The 15,929-nt window shown below is 45.4% G+C and overlaps 11 non-coding genes across 11 annotated transcripts; all 11 read right to left on the bottom strand.

Moving 5' to 3' along the window:
* Positions 1-1,735: 1,735 nt before the first annotated feature.
* LOC141229620 (U2 spliceosomal RNA) lies at positions 1,736-1,926 on the bottom strand. The gene has a single exon (XR_012296275.1). It is a non-coding gene; the product is annotated as a U2 spliceosomal RNA (small nuclear RNA).
* Positions 1,927-3,041: 1,115 nt separating this feature from the next.
* Positions 3,042-3,232, bottom strand: LOC141229619 (U2 spliceosomal RNA). Its single transcript, XR_012296274.1, has one exon. It is a non-coding gene; the product is annotated as a U2 spliceosomal RNA (small nuclear RNA).
* Positions 3,233-4,347: 1,115 nt separating this feature from the next.
* Positions 4,348-4,538, bottom strand: LOC141229618 (U2 spliceosomal RNA). The gene has a single exon (XR_012296273.1). It is a non-coding gene; the product is annotated as a U2 spliceosomal RNA (small nuclear RNA).
* Positions 4,539-5,653: 1,115 nt separating this feature from the next.
* On the bottom strand, positions 5,654-5,844 carry LOC141229617 (U2 spliceosomal RNA). The gene has a single exon (XR_012296272.1). It is a non-coding gene; the product is annotated as a U2 spliceosomal RNA (small nuclear RNA).
* Positions 5,845-6,959: 1,115 nt separating this feature from the next.
* LOC141229615 (U2 spliceosomal RNA) lies at positions 6,960-7,150 on the bottom strand. Its single transcript, XR_012296270.1, has one exon. It is a non-coding gene; the product is annotated as a U2 spliceosomal RNA (small nuclear RNA).
* Positions 7,151-8,265: 1,115 nt separating this feature from the next.
* Positions 8,266-8,456, bottom strand: LOC141229614 (U2 spliceosomal RNA). The gene has a single exon (XR_012296269.1). It is a non-coding gene; the product is annotated as a U2 spliceosomal RNA (small nuclear RNA).
* A 1,115-nt stretch (positions 8,457-9,571) lies between these two features.
* On the bottom strand, positions 9,572-9,762 carry LOC141229613 (U2 spliceosomal RNA). Its single transcript, XR_012296268.1, has one exon. It is a non-coding gene; the product is annotated as a U2 spliceosomal RNA (small nuclear RNA).
* A 1,115-nt stretch (positions 9,763-10,877) lies between these two features.
* LOC141229612 (U2 spliceosomal RNA) lies at positions 10,878-11,068 on the bottom strand. The gene has a single exon (XR_012296267.1). It is a non-coding gene; the product is annotated as a U2 spliceosomal RNA (small nuclear RNA).
* Positions 11,069-12,183: 1,115 nt separating this feature from the next.
* Positions 12,184-12,374, bottom strand: LOC141229611 (U2 spliceosomal RNA). The gene has a single exon (XR_012296266.1). It is a non-coding gene; the product is annotated as a U2 spliceosomal RNA (small nuclear RNA).
* Positions 12,375-13,489: 1,115 nt separating this feature from the next.
* Positions 13,490-13,680, bottom strand: LOC141229610 (U2 spliceosomal RNA). Its single transcript, XR_012296265.1, has one exon. It is a non-coding gene; the product is annotated as a U2 spliceosomal RNA (small nuclear RNA).
* A 1,115-nt stretch (positions 13,681-14,795) lies between these two features.
* Positions 14,796-14,986, bottom strand: LOC141229609 (U2 spliceosomal RNA). Its single transcript, XR_012296264.1, has one exon. It is a non-coding gene; the product is annotated as a U2 spliceosomal RNA (small nuclear RNA).
* Positions 14,987-15,929: the final 943 nt, after the last annotated feature.

Here is a 15,929-nt window from a genome sequence, read left to right as displayed (position 1 = left end):
CTCCCGGAAGAGGGGAGCCAACAACGCTCTCCTCCCAAAAGAGGAGAGCCAGGGGGGTTCAGGGGGGAGCGGAACCTGATGGCCACACACTCCCCCCCTAGACCTGCCAAGAGAGGAACCCGTAAGGGAACCGCATCCCGACAAAATCCTAGTAGGACGTGACACACGTGAATAAGTGGACACACAGTGACAAAGAAATTAAATAAATAGTGAAGGTTTCACAGTATAATACTGCCCGGACCTTCGACCGGGAATTGAAAAATTCCCCATCCTAAGGCCAGAAGGCCCGGAATAAGGGTGTGTGCGAAGAAAGAAAATTTGAAGTGCTTGTGCAAATGTGCCATAAACTCAAGTGGGGTTCCCAATCCCAGTGAGTTAAGGCACCCCAGGGTCACCACTCCTGGGGCACTTCACACTTCGGGCTTTCGATCTTCCCCGGCCCAATGGCGTCGATCCTGGGGGGCCATGCTTTCCACCAGATGACTATATTAGCCACCTGGCGTACTAACAAGCGCCTAAACCCCAGTGTGCATAATGTATCAATCTACTAGGGCGGCCAACATCCAAAACCGCCTTTTCGAAAGATACTACTGATCTTAGCCAAAAGGCCGAGAAGCGATAACCAGAATTGGTTTCAAACTACGGAGCCACCCAAGGATCCTGAAAAGTCCATTTGTGGAGATGAGCTCCTGGACTCCCGTTAAGAAGACATGTTGTCAACCTCTAGATCCCTTACATGCCTGCACTTTTCGGCTTGCTGCTGCTGCAATCCACGCGTTTTAGATCTGCATAACTCCACCTCTTTAAACACAGCACCTTCACCCCCTGCTGTTCCCACCCGCCTCAACACCGTTGGAAGGGAGGAGAACCAATTAAGGTGGGGGGTGGGGTGGAACGAGCAGCTGTCTACCCTTAGCAGGAGGGCTCCTGATTACATACCTCTCCTGCTGCTGCTGCTGCTGGCTGTCCAGCAGCAGACTGAAGGTGGCTGCTGCTGTGCACAGGTATATAAAGGCTCAGAGCCTATTATGACACGCGCAGCCAGCGTTCCATTGCCACATTCCATCTACTGCAGGCAGGATACCTGGCTGGCTGAATGTCGCTGAGAAGCTCACAGAGACCGCCATAAGCAACAGTTTAACAGAATGCCACAGACTAATCAACCAAACTTTTTGGGTTGGGTTCTCTTTTATAGTCTGCAGGCATTAAATGAAAGAAGTCAGTGTTCCAGCAGAGGGAGACAACGTTTCAGAAAAGGCATTGTAGCAAACCAAAAAAGAAATTTTAAGCGCAGCAGAGTAACCAGCGCACATACCTGTTAGCTCAGGTGAGTTTAAAAGGCTGCTGTTGATAACAAGGGCATTTGCTAAATAGATGGTGTGTGTGCAACAATATACTGAAAGGTCAATTATATTGTGCAGCTTATCTCACCACCTGTAGTTATTTAGGTGAAAGCTCCAAAATGCTTGCCTAATATGTCTGTTTATCCAAAAGGAAGTAAAAAGGGAGAGCTAGAAAGATAGCATTGCATCACATTACATGGCAATGCAATGCACAGTTGCTGAAGTTGAACCAAAATGAGCTTGTAATCTGGCTTCTGCAACTTTGAACATGAAAAATCCAATGAGGAGAAGAAAAGCAAAGCCAAAGAGTCCATCCCAAAATCCGACAAACAAGCAAAATGAACAAAAAACATTGAATTCAATTCTTTCTGATTTTAGAAACTGCATTAAAGAAGGGGTGCACCGGTCCTGGAGATACTGCAATACCAGGTCAATGCGTGGAGTGGACAGAGCAAGCTCTTTTTCCATCTCCCTGTTCTAAAAATCCATTTAATATATGGTCCCCAGATAGGGGACGTATCAGATATTAAACTGATAAGAACAGATACTACACTTGATCTTAGCCAAAAGGCCGAGAAGCGATAACCAGAATTGGTTTCAAACTACGGAGCCACCCAAGGATCCTGAAAAGTCCATTTGTGGAGATGAGCTCCTGGACTCCCGTTAAGAAGACATGTTGTCAACCTCTAGATCCCTTACATGCCTGCACTTTTTGGCTTGCTGCTGCTGCAATCCACGCGTTTTAGATCTGCATAACTCCACCTCTTTAAACACAGCACCTTCACCCCCTGCTGTTCCCACCCGCCTCAACACCGTTGGAAGGGAGGAGAACCAATTAAGGCGGGGGGTGGGGTGGAACGAGCAGCTGTCTACCCTTAGCAGGAGGGCTCCTGATTACATTCCTCTCCTGCTGCTGCTGCTGCTGGCTGTCCAGCAGCAGACTGAAGGTGGCTGCTGCTGTGCACAGGTATATAAAGGCTCAGAGCCTATTATGACACGCGCAGCCAGCGTTCCATTGCCACATTCCATCTACTGCAGGCAGGATACCTGGCTGGCTGAATGTCGCTGAGAAGCTCACAGAGACCGCCATAAGCAACAGTTTAACAGAATGCCACAGACTAATCAACCAAACTTTTTCGGTTGGGTTCTCTTTTATAGTCTGCAGGCATTAAATGAAAGAAGTCAGTGTTCCAGCAGAGGGAGACAACGTTTCAGAAAAGGCATTGTAGCAAACCAAAAAAGAAATTTTAAGCGCAGCAGAGTAACCAGCGCACATACCTGTTAGCTCAGGTGAGTTTAAAAGGCTGCTGTTGATAACAAGGGCATTTGCTAAATAGATGGTGTGTGTGCAACAATATACTGAAAGGTCAATTATATTGTGCAGCTTATCTCACCACCTGTAGTTATTTAGGTGAAAGCTCCAAAATGCTTGCCTAATATGTCTGTTTATCCAAAAGGAAGTAAAAAGGGAGAGCTAGAAAGATAGCATTGCATCACATTACATGGCAATGCAATGCACAGTTGCTGAAGTTGAACCAAAATGAGCTTGTAATCTGGCTTCTGCAACTTTGAACATGAAAAATCCAATGAGGAGAAGAAAAGCAAAGCCAAAGAGTCCATCCCAAAATCCGACAAACAAGCAAAATGAACAAAAAACATTGAATTCAATTCTTTCTGATTTTAGAAACTGCATTAAAGAAGGGGTGCACCGGTCCTGGAGATACTGCAATACCAGGTCAATGCGTGGAGTGGACAGAGCAAGCTCTTTTTCCATCTCCCTGTTCTAAAAATCCATTTAATATATGGTCCCCAGATAGGGGACGTATCAGATATTAAACTGATAAGAACAGATACTACACTTGATCTTAGCCAAAAGGCCGAGAAGCGATAACCAGAATTGGTTTCAAACTACGGAGCCACCCAAGGATCCTGAAAAGTCCATTTGTGGAGATGAGCTCCTGGACTCCCGTTAAGAAGACATGTTGTCAACCTCTAGATCCCTTACATGCCTGCACTTTTCGGCTTGCTGCTGCTGCAATCCACGCGTTTTAGATCTGCATAACTCCACCTCTTTAAACACAGCACCTTCACCCCCTGCTGTTCCCACCCGCCTCAACACCGTTGGAAGGGAGGAGAACCAATTAAGGCGGGGGGTGGGGTGGAACGAGCAGCTGTCTACCCTTAGCAGGAGGGCTCCTGATTACATTCCTCTCCTGCTGCTGCTGCTGCTGGCTGTCCAGCAGCAGACTGAAGGTGGCTGCTGCTGTGCACAGGTATATAAAGGCTCAGAGCCTATTATGACACGCGCAGCCAGCGTTCCATTGCCACATTCCATCTACTGCAGGCAGGATACCTGGCTGGCTGAATGTCGCTGAGAAGCTCACAGAGACCGCCATAAGCAACAGTTTAACAGAATGCCACAGACTAATCAACCAAACTTTTTCGGTTGGGTTCTCTTTTATAGTCTGCAGGCATTAAATGAAAGAAGTCAGTGTTCCAGCAGAGGGAGACAACGTTTCAGAAAAGGCATTGTAGCAAACCAAAAAAGAAATTTTAAGCGCAGCAGAGTAACCAGCGCACATACCTGTTAGCTCAGGTGAGTTTAAAAGGCTGCTGTTGATAACAAGGGCATTTGCTAAATAGATGGTGTGTGTGCAACAATATACTGAAAGGTCAATTATATTGTGCAGCTTATCTCACCACCTGTAGTTATTTAGGTGAAAGCTCCAAAATGCTTGCCTAATATGTCTGTTTATCCAAAAGGAAGTAAAAAGGGAGAGCTAGAAAGATAGCATTGCATCACATTACATGGCAATGCAATGCACAGTTGCTGAAGTTGAACCAAAATGAGCTTGTAATCTGGCTTCTGCAACTTTGAACATGAAAAATCCAATGAGGAGAAGAAAAGCAAAGCCAAAGAGTCCATCCCAAAATCCGACAAACAAGCAAAATGAACAAAAAACATTGAATTCAATTCTTTCTGATTTTAGAAACTGCATTAAAGAAGGGGTGCACCGGTCCTGGAGATACTGCAATACCAGGTCAATGCGTGGAGTGGACAGAGCAAGCTCTTTTTCCATCTCCCTGTTCTAAAAATCCATTTAATATATGGTCCCCAGATAGGGGACGTATCAGATATTAAACTGATAAGAACAGATACTACACTTGATCTTAGCCAAAAGGCCGAGAAGCGATAACCAGAATTGGTTTCAAACTACGGAGCCACCCAAGGATCCTGAAAAGTCCATTTGTGGAGATGAGCTCCTGGACTCCCGTTAAGAAGACATGTTGTCAACCTCTAGATCCCTTACATGCCTGCACTTTTCGGCTTGCTGCTGCTGCAATCCACGCGTTTTAGATCTGCATAACTCCACCTCTTTAAACACAGCACCTTCAACCCCTGCTGTTCCCACCCGCCTCAACACCGTTGGAAGGGAGGAGAACCAATTAAGGCGGGGGGTGGGGTGGAACGAGCAGCTGTCTACCCTTAGCAGGAGGGCTCCTGATTACATACCTCTCCTGCTGCTGCTGCTGCTGGCTGTCCAGCAGCAGACTGAAGGTGGCTGCTGCTGTGCACAGGTATATAAAGGCTCAGAGCCTATTATGACACGCGCAGCCAGCGTTCCATTGCCACATTCCATCTACTGCAGGCAGGATACCTGGCTGGCTGAATGTCGCTGAGAAGCTCACAGAGACCGCCATAAGCAACAGTTTAACAGAATGCCACAGACTAATCAACCAAACTTTTTGGGTTGGGTTCTCTTTTATAGTCTGCAGGCATTAAATGAAAGAAGTCATTGTTCCAGCAGAGGGAGACAACGTTTCAGAAAAGGCATTGTAGCAAACCAAAAAAGAAATTTTAAGCGCAGCAGAGTAACCAGCGCACATACCTGTTAGCTCAGGTGAGTTTAAAAGGCTGCTGTTGATAACAAGGGCATTTGCTAAATAGATGGTGTGTGTGCAACAATATACTGAAAGGTCAATTATATTGTGCAGCTTATCTCACCACCTGTAGTTATTTAGGTGAAAGCTCCAAAATGCTTGCCTAATATGTCTGTTTATCCAAAAGGAAGTAAAAAGGGAGAGCTAGAAAGATAGCATTGCATCACATTACATGGCAATGCAATGCACAGTTGCTGAAGTTGAACCAAAATGAGCTTGTAATCTGGCTTCTGCAACTTTGAACATGAAAAATCCAATGAGGAGAAGAAAAGCAAAGCCAAAGAGTCCATCCCAAAATCCGACAAACAAGCAAAATGAACAAAAAACATTGAATTCAATTCTTTCTGATTTTAGAAACTGCATTAAAGAAGGGGTGCACCGGTCCTGGAGATACTGCAATACCAGGTCAATGCGTGGAGTGGACAGAGCAAGCTCTTTTTCCATCTCCCTGTTCTAAAAATCCATTTAATATATGGTCCCCAGATAGGGGACGTATCAGATATTAAACTGATAAGAACAGATACTACACTTGATCTTAGCCAAAAGGCCGAGAAGCGATAACCAGAATTGGTTTCAAACTACGGAGCCACCCAAGGATCCTGAAAAGTCCATTTGTGGAGATGAGCTCCTGGACTCCCGTTAAGAAGACATGTGGTCAACCTCTAGATCCCTTACATGCCTGCACTTTTCGGCTTGCTGCTGCTGCAATCCACGCGTTTTAGATCTGCATAACTCCACCTCTTTAAACACAGCACCTTCACCCCCTGCTGTTCCCACCCGCCTCAACACCGTTGGAAGGGAGGAGAACCAATTAAGGCGGGGGGTGGGGTGGAACGAGCAGCTGTCTACCCTTAGCATGAGGGCTCCTGATTACATACCTCTCCTGCTGCTGCTGCTGCTGGCTGTCCAGCAGCAGACTGAAGGTGGCTGCTGCTGTGCACAGGTATATAAAGGCTCAGAGCCTATTATGACACGCGCAGCCAGCGTTCCATTGCCACATTCCATCTACTGCAGGCAGGATACCTGGCTGGCTGAATGTCGCTGAGAAGCTCACAGAGACCGCCATAAGCAACAGTTTAACAGAATGCCACAGACTAATCAACCAAACTTTTTGGGTTGGGTTCTCTTTTATAGTCTGCAGGCATTAAATGAAAGAAGTCAGTGTTCCAGCAGAGGGAGACAACGTTTCAGAAAAGGCATTGTAGCAAACCAAAAAAGAAATTTTAAGCGCAGCAGAGTAACCAGCGCACATACCTGTTAGCTCAGGTGAGTTTAAAAGGCTGCTGTTGATAACAAGGGCATTTGCTAAATAGATGGTGTGTGTGCAACAATATACTGAAAGGTCAATTATATTGTGCAGCTTATCTCACCACCTGTAGTTATTTAGGTGAAAGCTCCAAAATGCTTGCCTAATATGTCTGTTTATCCAAAAGGAAGTAAAAAGGGAGAGCTAGAAAGATAGCATTGCATCACATTACATGGCAATGCAATGCACAGTTGCTGAAGTTGAACCAAAATGAGCTTGTAATCTGGCTTCTGCAACTTTGAACATGAAAAATCCAATGAGGAGAAGAAAAGCAAAGCCAAAGAGTCCATCCCAAAATCCGACAAACAAGCAAAATGAACAAAAAACATTGAATTCAACTCTTTCTGATTTTAGAAACTGCATTAAAGAAGGGGTGCACCGGTCCTGGAGATACTGCAATACCAGGTCAATGCGTGGAGTGGACAGAGCAAGCTCTTTTTCCATCTCCCTGTTCTAAAAATCCATTTAATATATGGTCCCCAGATAGGGGACGTATCAGATATTAAACTGATAAGAACAGATACTACACTTGATCTTAGCCAAAAGGCCGAGAAGCGATAACCAGAATTGGTTTCAAACTACGGAGCCACCCAAGGATCCTGAAAAGTCCATTTGTGGAGATGAGCTCCTGGACTCCCGTTAAGAAGACATGTTGTCAACCTCTAGATCCCTTACATGCCTGCACTTTTCGGCTTGCTGCTGCTGCAATCCACGCGTTTTAGATCTGCATAACTCCACCTCTTTAAACACAGCACCTTCACCCCCTGCTGTTCCCACCCGCCTCAACACCGTTGGAAGGGAGGAGAACCAATTAAGGCGGGGGGTGGGGTGGAACGAGCAGCTGTCTACCCTTAGCAGGAGGGCTCCTGATTACATTCCTCTCCTGCTGCTGCTGCTGCTGGCTGTCCAGCAGCAGACTGAAGGTGGCTGCTGCTGTGCACAGGTATATAAAGGCTCAGAGCCTATTATGACACGCGCAGCCAGCGTTCCATTGCCACATTCCATCTACTGCAGGCAGGATACCTGGCTGGCTGAATGTCGCTGAGAAGCTCACAGAGACCGCCATAAGCAACAGTTTAACAGAATGCCACAGACTAATCAACCAAACTTTTTGGGTTGGGTTCTCTTTTATAGTCTGCAGGCATTAAATGAAAGAAGTCATTGTTCCAGCAGAGGGAGACAACGTTTCAGAAAAGGCATTGTAGCAAACCAAAAAAGAAATTTTAAGCGCAGCAGAGTAACCAGCGCACATACCTGTTAGCTCAGGTGAGTTTAAAAGGCTGCTGTTGATAACAAGGGCATTTGCTAAATAGATGGTGTGTGTGCAACAATATACTGAAAGGTCAATTATATTGTGCAGCTTATCTCACCACCTGTAGTTATTTAGGTGAAAGCTCCAAAATGCTTGCCTAATATGTCTGTTTATCCAAAAGGAAGTAAAAAGGGAGAGCTAGAAAGATAGCATTGCATCACATTACATGGCAATGCAATGCACAGTTGCTGAAGTTGAACCAAAATGAGCTTGTAATCTGGCTTCTGCAACTTTGAACATGAAAAATCCAATGAGGAGAAGAAAAGCAAAGCCAAAGAGTCCATCCCAAAATCCGACAAACAAGCAAAATGAACAAAAAACATTGAATTCAATTCTTTCTGATTTTAGAAACTGCATTAAAGAAGGGGTGCACCGGTCCTGGAGATACTGCAATACCAGGTCAATGCGTGGAGTGGACAGAGCAAGCTCTTTTTCCATCTCCCTGTTCTAAAAATCCATTTAATATATGGTCCCCAGATAGGGGACGTATCAGATATTAAACTGATAAGAACAGATACTACACTTGATCTTAGCCAAAAGGCCGAGAAGCGATAACCAGAATTGGTTTCAAACTACGGAGCCACCCAAGGATCCTGAAAAGTCCATTTGTGGAGATGAGCTCCTGGACTCCCGTTAAGAAGACATGTGGTCAACCTCTAGATCCCTTACATGCCTGCACTTTTCGGCTTGCTGCTGCTGCAATCCACGCGTTTTAGATCTGCATAACTCCACCTCTTTAAACACAGCACCTTCACCCCCTGCTGTTCCCACCCGCCTCAACACCGTTGGAAGGGAGGAGAACCAATTAAGGCGGGGGGTGGGGTGGAACGAGCAGCTGTCTACCCTTAGCAGGAGGGCTCCTGATTACATACCTCTCCTGCTGCTGCTGCTGCTGGCTGTCCAGCAGCAGACTGAAGGTGGCTGCTGCTGTGCACAGGTATATAAAGGCTCAGAGCCTATTATGACACGCGCAGCCAGCGTTCCATTGCCACATTCCATCTACTGCAGGCAGGATACCTGGCTGGCTGAATGTCGCTGAGAAGCTCACAGAGACCGCCATAAGCAACAGTTTAACAGAATGCCACAGACTAATCAACCAAACTTTTTGGGTTGGGTTCTCTTTTATAGTCTGCAGGCATTAAATGAAAGAAGTCAGTGTTCCAGCAGAGGGAGACAACGTTTCAGAAAAGGCATTGTAGCAAACCAAAAAAGAAATTTTAAGCGCAGCAGAGTAACCAGCGCACATACCTGTTAGCTCAGGTGAGTTTAAAAGGCTGCTGTTGATAACAAGGGCATTTGCTAAATAGATGGTGTGTGTGCAACAATATACTGAAAGGTCAATTATATTGTGCAGCTTATCTCACCACCTGTAGTTATTTAGGTGAAAGCTCCAAAATGCTTGCCTAATATGTCTGTTTATCCAAAAGGAAGTAAAAAGGGAGAGCTAGAAAGATAGCATTGCATCACATTACATGGCAATGCAATGCACAGTTGCTGAAGTTGAACCAAAATGAGCTTGTAATCTGGCTTCTGCAACTTTGAACATGAAAAATCCAATGAGGAGAAGAAAAGCAAAGCCAAAGAGTCCATCCCAAAATCCGACAAACAAGCAAAATGAACAAAAAACATTGAATTCAACTCTTTCTGATTTTAGAAACTGCATTAAAGAAGGGGTGCACCGGTCCTGGAGATACTGCAATACCAGGTCAATGCGTGGAGTGGACAGAGCAAGCTCTTTTTCCATCTCCCTGTTCTAAAAATCCATTTAATATATGGTCCCCAGATAGGGGACGTATCAGATATTAAACTGATAAGAACAGATACTACACTTGATCTTAGCCAAAAGGCCGAGAAGCGATAACCAGAATTGGTTTCAAACTACGGAGCCACCCAAGGATCCTGAAAAGTCCATTTGTGGAGATGAGCTCCTGGACTCCCGTTAAGAAGACATGTTGTCAACCTCTAGATCCCTTACATGCCTGCACTTTTCGGCTTGCTGCTGCTGCAATCCACGCGTTTTAGATCTGCATAACTCCACCTCTTTAAACACAGCACCTTCACCCCCTGCTGTTCCCACCCGCCTCAACACCGTTGGAAGGGAGGAGAACCAATTAAGGCGGGGGGTGGGGTGGAACGAGCAGCTGTCTACCCTTAGCAGGAGGGCTCCTGATTACATTCCTCTCCTGCTGCTGCTGCTGCTGGCTGTCCAGCAGCAGACTGAAGGTGGCTGCTGCTGTGCACAGGTATATAAAGGCTCAGAGCCTATTATGACACGCGCAGCCAGCGTTCCATTGCCACATTCCATCTACTGCAGGCAGGATACCTGGCTGGCTGAATGTCGCTGAGAAGCTCACAGAGACCGCCATAAGCAACAGTTTAACAGAATGCCACAGACTAATCAACCAAACTTTTTGGGTTGGGTTCTCTTTTATAGTCTGCAGGCATTAAATGAAAGAAGTCAGTGTTCCAGCAGAGGGAGACAACGTTTCAGAAAAGGCATTGTAGCAAACCAAAAAAGAAATTTTAAGCGCAGCAGAGTAACCAGCGCACATACCTGTTAGCTCAGGTGAGTTTAAAAGGCTGCTGTTGATAACAAGGGCATTTGCTAAATAGATGGTGTGTGTGCAACAATATACTGAAAGGTCAATTATATTGTGCAGCTTATCTCACCACCTGTAGTTATTTAGGTGAAAGCTCCAAAATGCTTGCCTAATATGTCTGTTTATCCAAAAGGAAGTAAAAAGGGAGAGCTAGAAAGATAGCATTGCATCACATTACATGGCAATGCAATGCACAGTTGCTGAAGTTGAACCAAAATGAGCTTGTAATCTGGCTTCTGCAACTTTGAACATGAAAAATCCAATGAGGAGAAAAAAAGCAAAGCCAAAGAGTCCATCCCAAAATCCGACAAACAAGCAAAATGAACAAAAAACATTGAATTCAACTCTTTCTGATTTTAGAAACTGCATTAAAGAAGGGGTGCACCGGTCCTGGAGATACTGCAATACCAGGTCAATGCGTGGAGTGGACAGAGCAAGCTCTTTTTCCATCTCCCTGTTCTAAAAATCCATTTAATATATGGTCCCCAGATAGGGGACGTATCAGATATTAAACTGATAAGAACAGATACTACACTTGATCTTAGCCAAAAGGCCGAGAAGCGATAACCAAAATTGGTTTCAAACTACGGAGCCACCCAAGGATCCTGAAAAGTCCATTTGTGGAGATGAGCTCCTGGACTCCCGTTAAGAAGACATGTTGTCAACCTCTAGATCCCTTACATGCCTGCACTTTTCGGCTTGCTGCTGCTGCAATCCACGCGTTTTAGATCTGCATAACTCCACCTCTTTAAACACAGCACCTTCACCCCCTGCTGTTCCCACCCGCCTCAACACCGTTGGAAGGGAGGAGAACCAATTAAGGCGGGGGGTGGGGTGGAACGAGCAGCTGTCTACCCTTAGCAGGAGGGCTCCTGATTACATACCTCTCCTGCTGCTGCTGCTGCTGGCTGTCCAGCAGCAGACTGAAGGTGGCTGCTGCTGTGCACAGGTATATAAAGGCTCAGAGCCTATTATGACACGCGCAGCCAGCGTTCCATTGCCACATTCCATCTACTGCAGGCAGGATACCTGGCTGGCTGAATGTCGCTGAGAAGCTCACAGAGACCGCCATAAGCAACAGTTTAACAGAATGCCACAGACTAATCAACCAAACTTTTTGGGTTGGGTTCTCTTTTATAGTCTGCAGGCATTAAATGAAAGAAGTCAGTGTTCCAGCAGAGGGAGACAACGTTTCAGAAAAGGCATTGTAGCAAACCAAAAAAGAAATTTTAAGCGCAGCAGAGTAACCAGCGCACATACCTGTTAGCTCAGGTGAGTTTAAAAGGCTGCTGTTGATAACAAGGGCATTTGCTAAATAGATGGTGTGTGTGCAACAATATACTGAAAGGTCAATTATATTGTGCAGCTTATCTCACCACCTGTAGTTATTTAGGTGAAAGCTCCAAAATGCTTGCCTAATATGTCTGTTTATCCAAAAGGAAGTAAAAAGGGAGAGCTAGAAAGATAGCATTGCATCACATTACATGGCAATGCAATGCACAGTTGCTGAAGTTGAACCAAAATGAGCTTGTAATCTGGCTTCTGCAACTTTGAACATGAAAAATCCAATGAGGAGAAGAAAAGCAAAGCCAAAGAGTCCATCCCAAAATCCGACAAACAAGCAAAATGAACAAAAAACATTGAATTCAATTCTTTCTGATTTTAGAAACTGCATTAAAGAAGGGGTGCACCGGTCCTGGAGATACTGCAATACCAGGTCAATGCGTGGAGTGGACAGAGCAAGCTCTTTTTCCATCTCCCTGTTCTAAAAATCCATTTAATATATGGTCCCCAGATAGGGGACGTATCAGATATTAAACTGATAAGAACAGATACTACACTTGATCTTAGCCAAAAGGCCGAGAAGCGATAACCAGAATTGGTTTCAAACTACGGAGCCACCCAAGGATCCTGAAAAGTCCATTTGTGGAGATGAGCTCCTGGACTCCCGTTAAGAAGACATGTTGTCAACCTCTAGATCCCTTACATGCCTGCACTTTTCGGCTTGCTGCTGCTGCAATCCACGCGTTTTAGATCTGCATAACTCCACCTCTTTAAACACAGCACCTTCAACCCCTGCTGTTCCCACCCGCCTCAACACCGTTGGAAGGGAGGAGAACCAATTAAGGCGGGGGGTGGGGTGGAACGAGCAGCTGTCTACCCTTAGCAGGAGGGCTCCTGATTACATACCTCTCCTGCTGCTGCTGCTGCTGGCTGTCCAGCAGCAGACTGAAGGTGGCTGCTGCTGTGCACAGGTATATAAAGGCTCAGAGCCTATTATGACACGCGCAGCCAGCGTTCCATTGCCACATTCCATCTACTGCAGGCAGGATACCTGGCTGGCTGAATGTCGCTGAGAAGCTCACAGAGACCGCCATAAGCAACAGTTTAACAGAATGCCACAGACTAATCAACCAAACTTTTTGGGTTGGGTTCTCTTTTATAGTCTGCAGGCATTAAATGAAAGAAGTCATTGTTCCAGCAGAGGGAGACAACGTTTCAGAAAAGGCATTGTAGCAAACCAAAAAAGAAATTTTAAGCGCAGCAGAGTAACCAGCGCACATACCTGTTAGCTCAGGTGAGTTTAAAAGGCTGCTGTTGATAACAAGGGCATTTGCTAAATAGATGGTGTGTGTGCAACAATATACTGAAAGGTCAATTATATTGTGCAGCTTATCTCACCACCTGTAGTTATTTAGGTGAAAGCTCCAAAATGCTTGCCTAATATGTCTGTTTATCCAAAAGGAAGTAAAAAGGGAGAGCTAGAAAGATAGCATTGCATCACATTACATGGCAATGCAATGCACAGTTGCTGAAGTTGAACCAAAATGAGCTTGTAATCTGGCTTCTGCAACTTTGAACATGAAAAATCCAATGAGGAGAAGAAAAGCAAAGCCAAAGAGTCCATCCCAAAATCCGACAAACAAGCAAAATGAACAAAAAACATTGAATTCAATTCTTTCTGATTTTAGAAACTGCATTAAAGAAGGGGTGCACCGGTCCTGGAGATACTGCAATACCAGGTCAATGCGTGGAGTGGACAGAGCAAGCTCTTTTTCCATCTCCCTGTTCTAAAAATCCATTTAATATATGGTCCCCAGATAGGGGACGTATCAGATATTAAACTGATAAGAACAGATACTACACTTGATCTTAGCCAAAAGGCCGAGAAGCGATAACCAGAATTGGTTTCAAACTACGGAGCCACCCAAGGATCCTGAAAAGTCCATTTGTGGAGATGAGCTCCTGGACTCCCGTTAAGAAGACATGTGGTCAACCTCTAGATCCCTTACATGCCTGCACTTTTCGGCTTGCTGCTGCTGCAATCCACGCGTTTTAGATCTGCATAACTCCACCTCTTTAAACACAGCACCTTCACCCCCTGCTGTTCCCACCCGCCTCAACACCGTTGGAAGGGAGGAGAACCAATTAAGGCGGGGGGTGGGGTGGAACGAGCAGCTGTCTACCCTTAGCAGGAGGGCTCCTGATTACATACCTCTCCTGCTGCTGCTGCTGCTGGCTGTCCAGCAGCAGACTGAAGGTGGCTGCTGCTGTGCACAGGTATATAAAGGCTCAGAGCCTATTATGACACGCGCAGCCAGCGTTCCATTGCCACATTCCATCTACTGCAGGCAGGATACCTGGCTGGCTGAATGTCGCTGAGAAGCTCACAGAGACCGCCATAAGCAACAGTTTAACAGAATGCCACAGACTAATCAACCAAACTTTTTGGGTTGGGTTCTCTTTTATAGTCTGCAGGCATTAAATGAAAGAAGTCAGTGTTCCAGCAGAGGGAGACAACGTTTCAGAAAAGGCATTGTAGCAAACCAAAAAAGAAATTTTAAGCGCAGCAGAGTAACCAGCGCACATACCTGTTAGCTCAGGTGAGTTTAAAAGGCTGCTGTTGATAACAAGGGCATTTGCTAAATAGATGGTGTGTGTGCAACAATATACTGAAAGGTCAATTATATTGTGCAGCTTATCTCACCACCTGTAGTTATTTAGGTGAAAGCTCCAAAATGCTTGCCTAATATGTCTGTTTATCCAAAAGGAAGTAAAAAGGGAGAGCTAGAAAGATAGCATTGCATCACATTACATGGCAATGCAATGCACAGTTGCTGAAGTTGAACCAAAATGAGCTTGTAATCTGGCTTCTGCAACTTTGAACATGAAAAATCCAATGAGGAGAAGAAAAGCAAAGCCAAAGAGTCCATCCCAAAATCCGACAAACAAGCAAAATGAACAAAAAACATTGAATTCAACTCTTTCTGATTTTAGAAACTGCATTAAAGAAGGGGTGCACCGGTCCTGGAGATACTGCAATACCAGGTCAATGCGTGGAGTGGACAGAGCAAGCTCTTTTTCCATCTCCCTGTTCTAAAAATCCATTTAATATATGGTCCCCAGATAGGGGACGTATCAGATATTAAACTGATAAGAACAGATACTACACTTGATCTTAGCCAAAAGGCCGAGAAGCGATAACCAGAATTGGTTTCAAACTACGGAGCCACCCAAGGATCCTGAAAAGTCCATTTGTGGAGATGAGCTCCTGGACTCCCGTTAAGAAGACATGTTGTCAACCTCTAGATCCCTTACATGCCTGCACTTTTCGGCTTGCTGCTGCTGCAATCCACGCGTTTTAGATCTGCATAACTCCACCTCTTTAAACACAGCACCTTCACCCCCTGCTGTTCCCACCCGCCTCAACACCGTTGGAAGGGAGGAGAACCAATTAAGGCGGGGGGTGGGGTGGAACGAGCAGCTGTCTACCCTTAGCAGGAGGGCTCCTGATTACATTCCTCTCCTGCTGCTGCTGCTGCTGGCTGTCCAGCAGCAGACTGAAGGTGGCTGCTGCTGTGCACAGGTATATAAAGGCTCAGAGCCTATTATGACACGCGCAGCCAGCGTTCCATTGCCACATTCCATCTACTGCAGGCAGGATACCTGGCTGGCTGAATGTCGCTGAGAAGCTCACAGAGACCGCCATAAGCAACAGTTTAACAGAATGCCACAGACTAATCAACCAAACTTTTTGGGTTGGGCTCTCTTTTATAGTCTGCAGGCATTAAATGAAAGAAGTCAGTGTTCCAGCAGAGGGAGACAACGTTTCAGAAAAGGCATTGTAGCAAACCAAAAAAGAAATTTTAAGCGCAGCAGAGTAACCAGCGCACATACCTGTTAGCTCAGGTGAGTTTAAAAGGCTGCTGTTGATAACAAGGGCATTTGCTAAATAGATGGTGTGTGTGCAACAATATACTGAAAGGTCAATTATATTGTGCAGCTTATCTCACCACCTGTAGTTATTTAGGTGAAAGCTCCAAAATGCTTGCCTAATATGTCTGTTTATCCAAAAGGAAGTAAAAAGGGAGAGCTAGAAAGATAGCATTGCATCACATTACATGGCAATGCAATGCACAGTTGCT

The sequence above is a fragment of the Phyllobates terribilis genome, unplaced genomic scaffold (genome assembly GCF_046119375.1).
Source record: "Phyllobates terribilis strain yellow unplaced genomic scaffold, ASM4611937v1 Scaffold_487__1_contigs__length_1357975, whole genome shotgun sequence".
Taxonomy (NCBI): domain Eukaryota; kingdom Metazoa; phylum Chordata; class Amphibia; order Anura; family Dendrobatidae; genus Phyllobates; species Phyllobates terribilis.
The sequence above is the reverse complement of the archived record's forward strand: the minus strand, read 5'-3'. Positions and strand labels throughout refer to the sequence as shown.